The sequence below is a fragment of the Octopus bimaculoides genome, chromosome 2 (genome assembly GCF_001194135.2).
Source record: "Octopus bimaculoides isolate UCB-OBI-ISO-001 chromosome 2, ASM119413v2, whole genome shotgun sequence".
Classification (NCBI taxonomy): domain Eukaryota; kingdom Metazoa; phylum Mollusca; class Cephalopoda; order Octopoda; family Octopodidae; genus Octopus; species Octopus bimaculoides.
In genome coordinates this window covers 160,445,731-160,454,774 of record NC_068982.1, presented here as the reverse complement: position 1 = coordinate 160,454,774, position 9,044 = coordinate 160,445,731, and positions in this window count along the sequence as shown.

Below are 9,044 nucleotides of genomic sequence, written 5' to 3'. Positions count from 1 at the left end.
TCATAGATACAGTATTTGAAGGAAAAGTACACGCGATGTAGGATGTCAAGTAAAAGTAGTGATTTGTGTATTATGGTGTTTGATACCGCGCACGTTAGAATAAGATACTCATAAAATCTAAATAAAATGGGAATAATATACAATAAATGTAATTATAAAAACGAAAATTAGCACAAATATTGTACATCTTGTATAAAGACTTGGTGTAAGAATTATAATTATAAAGTGAAGCTTCTGTTATGCACATCGGTGAAGGAAATAAGAACGAAGCGCAATCGCACATACATGAATACATAATACATGCATACATGCAAAGACATTACTCGCGCACACAGACACACATACACACATACACACATGCACGCATGCGTATATACATATATATTTTCTAATATGTACACTGCGTAAGCGTGGTCCAGGAGGAAAATTGGGATGCAAATTGTGTATTTCTCACACCACGTGACAGTGTTTTGCAGTTTGTTTATGTATTATAAACCCCTGTCTTCTTAGTTCGACCAAAGTGATTGAGATTATATGCACGAAACTATTAAATGTAAATACTGATGTCGATTTGATCGATTAATCCATTTTAACAGCTGCTCCACAGTGGACAAGGTTGAACAGATTAGAATAAAAGAATATAATATAAAACACATTCACACACACTCGCACACACAAAAGAAACACGCACACACATATACATATGTGCGTGTGTGTGTTCTGTGTGGGAGTGGTATCTAAGGACAGCACATTGTCAGTATATTGCTCTCATAGGGCCAATTAAAAGTTTTGGGTTTGTGTATCTTCTATTTTATTTTTTGAGATCACCGATGGCGAACAAATTCTTAGCACAAAATGCAGTCATCGTTAGCATGTGTGCGGTACACATCGACATATAAATTGCCAATTTTTTAATTGTTAGGTCTTTCGCACAGTGTTCGGACAGAACTGGAAGCCCCGGCTGCGATTGTTTCAACTGTATCCAAGCTACAAAGAAATATCATTGTAAATGTTCGAAAATTATAAAGACACTACAATTCACACAACGGGTTCAAAATTTATCGTTGACTAGCTTAAAAGCCGTACTTCATGCAAACCTTTAAGCTAGTTCCTACAGACGGATAATTGGGCTTGATGCCCAAAACTAAAGAGGGAAATAGTAATAATTCACTGATTGGTATTCTTCCATCTCAACTTTATATCATAGACTATCATGTTTGAAGAACTTTGTATCACTGTGACATTTAGAGATCACCGTAAAGAAGCAGGATAAACAATATTTTTGGTCTTACCGTTTGGTGTGAGTATGAGGAGATTGTTTCCATTTCCAAATCTGGAACGACCACCATAGAGCTGACCATGGGAAAAGCACTGCCTATAGCAAAAATAATCGCATTTCAATAATTGGCATACAAAACTACTTCAACATACCAAATATGAACTCAATTGAAACAAAATTGAAAAAGTTGAAAAGTAAAAGCCAAACAAAAATCTTCCTAATCATGCATGCAGTTTAAATTAAATAAGTTAATTTCCAATATTGTGTAACAGGGATTACAGTAGATGTGCGGACGTTGTCTTATTGCAATATCTCATTGATGACTATTTGATTTTTCCTTAATTTGTTTCAAAAATCGCAGACATACGCAAATTATATATATTATTACTAACCTCATGCAGTTGTGCTTTCCATATAATGGTCCAAGTGACATTTGTACTAAATCGCTTTATCAGGAAGCATCCACAGGACATTAATTAGATTTATTTCTATTCATGAAGCTGCAAGTGCTTTTCATATTTACTGTATTTAAAATTATTTAAGGTTCACCGCTATATATACATAGGCATTTCCAAAAGCAAGTATAGACAATCGTACAGAACATCGGGCGAAGACGTGTTTCTTTTTAACCTGATTATTAGATGTCGGTGTATAAAAGCTATTCATTAGATTAATTCCAGTAGTTACATGATTAGAGGATAGTGTTTATCTCATTTTTTATTGAAAATTGTTGTGTATATAGTACACGTTCCTATTACTCGTAATATTTCATACAAATATTCACAATTCACAGATACTAATTTTATTATGAAATCTTTTTATATTTTTCTTCTTGTTTCAGTTAGAAGAATGTGGCAATCCTGGGGCATCGCCTGAAGAATTTTAGTGAAACCAAACGACCCAAGTACTCATTATTAGTTTCCATCTGCCAAATGCACTCACAAGGCTTAGGAAAAGTTCTATTGCTACCACACACACTATACTAGAATAACCTCCCCTCACAAAAAAAAAATGGGTGTACCTCAGAACCTCTTTGTCTTGTAGCACCTGTAGCAGTGAATAATTTAATTTTAAGAGTGGATGACGAAAAGGGAAAGAAAGAAAGAAAGAACAAGCGACATTGCGGATGGAAAAAGAAGAGGAAAAGTTAAGTGAATGAGAGTCAAGTACAAATATAAATATTCAATTCGGTATGTTATTGCTCATGTTGTCAACGTAAGAGAGGTAGGAACAGTTTAATTAAGAGTCCTTGTATTCATTTCTATGTGGATGTATGAGATACCAGTAAATTAATAAGTTGTATAAGACGTAAAGTCAACTTTCAATGGCATATTAATGTAAATATGAATGCATGAGACTAAATACTTATCGAAAAAGATAGACGTTGTTCAATAGATCGACATGTAAATAATTCATTAATGCATCCTTTCATTAGAATATAGAAGTATACATTTTTTTTTAATATTTTCATTAAAGATATATTATAACAAAAAGAAAACGGAAGGAAATATTGCAATGATTTTGTATTATTTCCATACTATTGAAGCTGACGTTAATGTCCCATTCTGATATTCATAATGAAAACAAAATAGCTCCTTTCGAAGCATGCAGTTTGTAAACCTAAAACACCATGAAGAATACATATAGAGACAGATTTCCTTAGATACCATATATTTAATTATAAATGGATAATGGTAAACAGATTATTACAACTTTCTATTATATTCGTAATGCATATCGTACTTAGTTTTTAACATTCCAAAATATCATAATTGAAATTGGAAATATATTCATTAATGCTGTATAATGTATTTTTACGAAAGGGGTAGCATTCTATATCATTTTGAATAATACGCACATAAGGCACAAACTCTCTTCACTGTGTATGCAATTCTGATTTCAAATCATACTCTAGTTGATTTAGCTCATTTTCAACCGAAATAGAGTCTGAACCAGAGTAAAAATGTCTCGCATATGAATTTATGATTATATGATATATCTATCAATCTATCAGTATATGCGCACACATACACACACACACACGTATATATATATATATATATATATATATATATATATATATAAAAGCAACAGTAACATCCCTTAGGGGTCAGCCGCATTTAAGTGGTAAATATACTTCACCTTGTCGTGTAGTTACTGTTAATACCGCATTCAGAGATTTAACATATATATATATATAGATATATAGATATGTATGTATGTATATATTGGTATGTGAAAGAAAATTACACTTGATATTTAGATACAGTCATGTTACTCATCTTTAACATAAGTTTTCTTTTTAACTTTCATAGCTTTCCATATTTTATCGATATACTTACTTTAACGCTAGTTAATGGAGTAATTTTAAATCTTTCAAAGCAATTTTTCAGCGTAAATCCGTCCATTGTCTATAAACCGGTAACTCATTCAAATAAAAAAGAATAATAAATTACCGTTCTTAATTTCTCGCATTTGGAAATAAATTAGCCGTTCCAAATGTTTTTGCTGATGATCATTGTGAGCAATATTTTTTCTTAATTGCTGGTTGAGAACCAATTTAATGTTCGGAGTACATAAGACACGAAAACTATTTAGTTTATAGCCTCTGCAATATCTGTATTGCGTGAATAGTGAGGCTATGAGAGTATTAACGTATGAATGCGACAAAGTAAATACATTTCCTCTAATCGAAACTTTCGTTAAAATACTTGTGCGGGGTCCTTAAGAAGAGCAAGAACAACAAAGAACTTCTTACTTTACACCTTTACAAACAAACACACACACACACGCACACACACACACACACGCACATACACACACACACACACACATACACACACATACACATATACATACGCATACCACACATATTTAAATTTTGAAAATAGGAAGAGCTAGAATATAAGCAATTTGTATTCTTACACTAAAAAGCTGAAGGAAACAAAAACACCATTTTTTACAGATGTATCGATTCTAATAGAAAAAAATCAATGGCTACGTTTGTTAATTTTTCGTTTTGTATCAAGGAATAAACCCCGAGGTTATACATTGTTTTCAATCGACAATGAAATAAATTACAAACATATTTAATTATTTATTAAACATATTTCATCACAAGTTTTCGAGAAAATCATGAAAGTTTTAATAAATTTCTGAACTTTAACACAAATCAGCGCACAGAAAGGAATATTTCTTGTTTTCAAAAGCTATTAGTGTCTCAGAATTCATTGAACTACTTAATCGAACGACTTGACAAACGTGAGTTGAAAAAATACACTCAACAGAAGAGTAAAAAGTTTAATCAACTAATGGTTTAAGTTCGAAGAACAGTAGAATGGATTAAATTTTCAAGTCAGTAGCAGTCCCAATGCATTTTGTATAATGGATTGAGATTAAAGACCGTATTTATAAATATATAAATATGAGGCGACTAAATAAAATACCAAAAAGCCCTATAAAGTTATTTCGAGGAATTTTTCTTTAAGGGATTAAACTTCACTAATGAATATAACTGGAGACTTTTAAAGCTCCTCTGAAGAAAAGCTTCAGCCATGAAGTGACGCAACCCAGCTGCATAGTTTTTCTATCTCTCAACGCTCACTCTCATGCTCACAGTGAGGTACATATACCCAAACACATACACAAATGTGATGTTTTGATTTACCATGAATCATTCCGAAGAGTAGCCAAGTATTAAACATTCCCAGCACATTTGTATAAATGGCTGTGCATACGAACGCACACACACACACACACACACACACACACACACACACACACACACGCGCGCGCGCGCACACACACACACACACACACACACACACACATACTCGATACAATTATATGTTCTACTAATCACGCATCAAATGCTTCGAATTACACGGGCCTATTCGAAGTGTGTCTTGCAAGAATAGAAGTATTAACGTAACTAGAATAGTACATCAGTGTACTTCCCATGGGAGACTTCAACTTGCCCAATGTAAGAGGGCCATTTCCTCTCAGGAATGATTCAATGTGAGTAAAGCCAGGTAGAAGCCTTGCACAACCACACCAACAAGTCATACATGGAGCAAGTAATACTCCAACTAACTAGGACAAACAATATACTTGATCTCTGTTTTACAAGCAATATGGATCGCATACATAATAAGAAAGTGAGACCGACACTAGTCTCGGACCATAGCATAATAAAGCTGACTAAGTATGAATCAAAGGAATTTGCAGACGTGCAGCCTACGAGAAGCACCCAAAATCTATCCAATCTCAACTACCACAAAAACTGGAATTCAATAGAGCAAGAGATCACCAAATAGGGTTGGCCCCAGGTGTGTCTCTACACCCAAGAATGTCATGAAACTGAAAACATTCATGTCCATAATACAAGACATATGCTACAATTTTGTCCCGGAGAGAATGGTCACTGCACATAAAACAAGATTCCCAGAAAGAGAAAATTCTTATGAGACGGCATAGAATGATTACAATACAGAACTCAATAGCAGTGAAAAATCCAGCCAATACAGAACTCAATAGCAGTGAAAAATCCAGCCTGGAAAAAGCATTGCTGGGAATTGAGAAACATCTAAAAATGACCCCAGGAAAAAGACAAAAAAGTCGCCGAAGCCTGGTTTATAAAATATATATAGAATCAAACATTAAAGCCTTCTTTAAATATGCCAAAGAACTGCCTCCATGCGTTACAAGGTAGGGTCACTCCTCCAAAAAGATGTTTCCCTCACAGGAAATATGATAGGGTAAGTGAAACACTGAATGAACAATTAAGAATTGTCTTCACACCATCTTTATGGCACATGCAAGTTGGCAAACCTGTAGAATTCTTTGCCACTACAAATGTAGAAAGGGTGGCAGCAGTAACTTTTAATTACATCAGCATCAAAGAAAAGCATTAATACTGGCAATAGATGACGCAGACGCAAACTCAGCTGCTGGCTCCGATGTAATTTGTAGCGTTCTTTCTCGAGTCATGAAAACAAGCCCTTGCAAAACTGCTGCAACTTTATTTCAAAGCTTCCGAGGAAACTGAAGGAGGCAATAATATGCCTCCTCCAGCTGCTTATCGATGCAATCTGCACTCGATATATATGGCAACAGGGAAGCGAACCCCTCCCAGAGATTCTAGCAGACGACGAGACCACCAGATCGAACGGTTTAGATCTATTTTAGCTCATTCACAGAGGTAGACGTCCCAGCACTATAGATGGCAGTAATCAGCTCCAGCTCACAATATATAGAAAAGTGAATGACAACCGGTCACTACTTTTGTAACAAGCAGTGTAGTTAATTAGATCTCTGTAAGAAATGAAAGTAGTAACTATACAAAGAAGTAATATTTATCACCAATTCAACATTAGTATTGTTTTTGTCGTTTGTTCTCCTGCTTGCAATATATATCGGGTGCAGACACACACACACACACACACACATACACACACACACACACACACACACACACACACACACACACACGATCCTTCCACACACACACACGCACAAGGTCACAATTGACTCCAGTTTAGTAAATGTCATGAGAGAATTAAGAAATTCTCAGTTCATCAATTTGGAACACTACATAAGTTTCTGAATGGAATAACACCAGACTATCATTAAGAATTCTAATAGTAAGCTCTTGAAAAGGACGCCTTGCCTGTTCACCTTGCATGTTCATCAATTCGGGGTATTGGAATTTTCACCAATTCGGGGAATTAAAATTTTCACCAATTCGGGGTATTGGAATCTTCCCGATCAATTTCGAAGGTTATTCTCATTCAGATCAAACTCAATAAAATTTGTAGGTATTACAGACATGTTTGTCATCATTGTAATGAAGATTACTATATAAATCACCATTATAACGAAGGTCATGAAATTGGCTCTGTTTTATAATCACTTCATTTTAGTACTGATATTTGATACAGAAATGATTAACAATATTCCAAGAACATGAATGGTCATAGCATGAGGTGTTTCTAAGAAACAAATTTAAGGAGTGTAATTTAAGAATATCCATCAACACAGGTACTGGAATCAGCCATATCTTATGCATTATTGCATTACACTTAATGACTGGAAAGCAAAAACAGTATATAAAACAAAATAAAGATATATTACATATAAATTAAATATTTACCACCCCAATCCCGCACGCCACAAAATATCAAACCGAGAAAGAATCTATTATAATGATGTATTGATAAGAGGAGTGTATAAAGAATAATTAATAGGAGCTTAAAACGCTCCACAGTAAAATAATGAAATGAAACACCGCATGGTAACGTATCTCCAAAATCTTAACTTTAAAATTTAATACAGCCTATAATTTCCTGTCCTTGATAGTATAGCATCTGATTAGGTGAGGTGATAAGTTTAGCTACCACTCCTTAATGAATTCCCTACATGAATTATCCAACCACAAACTCGATCATAAAAATTGAAATACCTCGTCCAAACGTATGGATTCATTTGCAACAACTAAGTCCTGTTCCCTTTAAGATAAATGATTTTGTATACAGATAACATATAACAACCCCATATGTTATGAAGACTAAGTATATAAGAGAAACAAATATTTAAAGCCAGATGCGCACAGTATACACACAACTTTATACATGTCAATCCACAGAAATTTGTATCTCTCTATTTATACATCTGGGACAAGAAAACGATTAGAAAAAATTAACATCCATATAGAATCTAGTAGCTCTGAAAAATCCGGAATTTCAATGATTCATACATATACAGCCAATAATTTATAGAGAAATAGAGCATCTACACAAAACGTCAATATAATGAAGTTGATTATACTTGTACTAATTTTATTTACATTTCCCTACCAGGTATTCCGGAATTCTTAAATTCCATACCATTAAATATGGGACATGTAATCTCTCTTACGTCTTTAATGAAGGGAAAAACTAGTCACTATCGTTACTTAGCCCCAGAAAAGACTAAATTTGAAAGCATTCTAGCATATGGTTTTGAATTTTTCTCATATGTGGCTTCTACGAAATTATATAAGCCAGTATTTCCTATAATTACGGCAGTAGTTTATAGCAAGAAGGGCATTTGCTGCTATTTCTAACATGATATTGAATATGTTAACCCTCCCTGAAATGCTTAGTGTTCGTTATTCACACAAGTTTTAGAAAAGAAAATTGACTTACATATAATCACTTAAGAAAAATATATATTATATCTGTTCTTAGGTATCAAATTACGTAAATAGTTAAACATACTGCAAAAAGCAAACATTAGTTTTTATAAATTATTTTGTAACATATCGAGAGTTTGATGTCAGGTTTATTTAAGATATCATTTGAAGTGTAGCAGGATACAATTAATATTAAGTCTAGTACAAATGCAGCATGTGTTAAGGAGGTATGTTATATTAGTAGTCGTATTCATATATGATGTACAATCGATAATCTGTCTTATTCATATATAGGATAAATCGATATTATCAATGAAATTCCGAGTATCAATGCACCGAAAGATATTCTCAGACACAGATATACTCTGACAGGTTTGTATTGTCTGTCACTGTTACAAATCCCACCAAATATAGCTCAGAATATCGTTGATTACAGTGACGACATTTTTATGAAGGTCACATTCACGAATGAGCCCTATTGTTTCTCTTTGGATGCTCTGAGACTTTATTGAAATCACACAAGGGTGGAATCAGTTCAGGGAATAATTCAATCCTGTTCTGGAATCTCCTTTCCAGTTAGACTATGTCTCCATA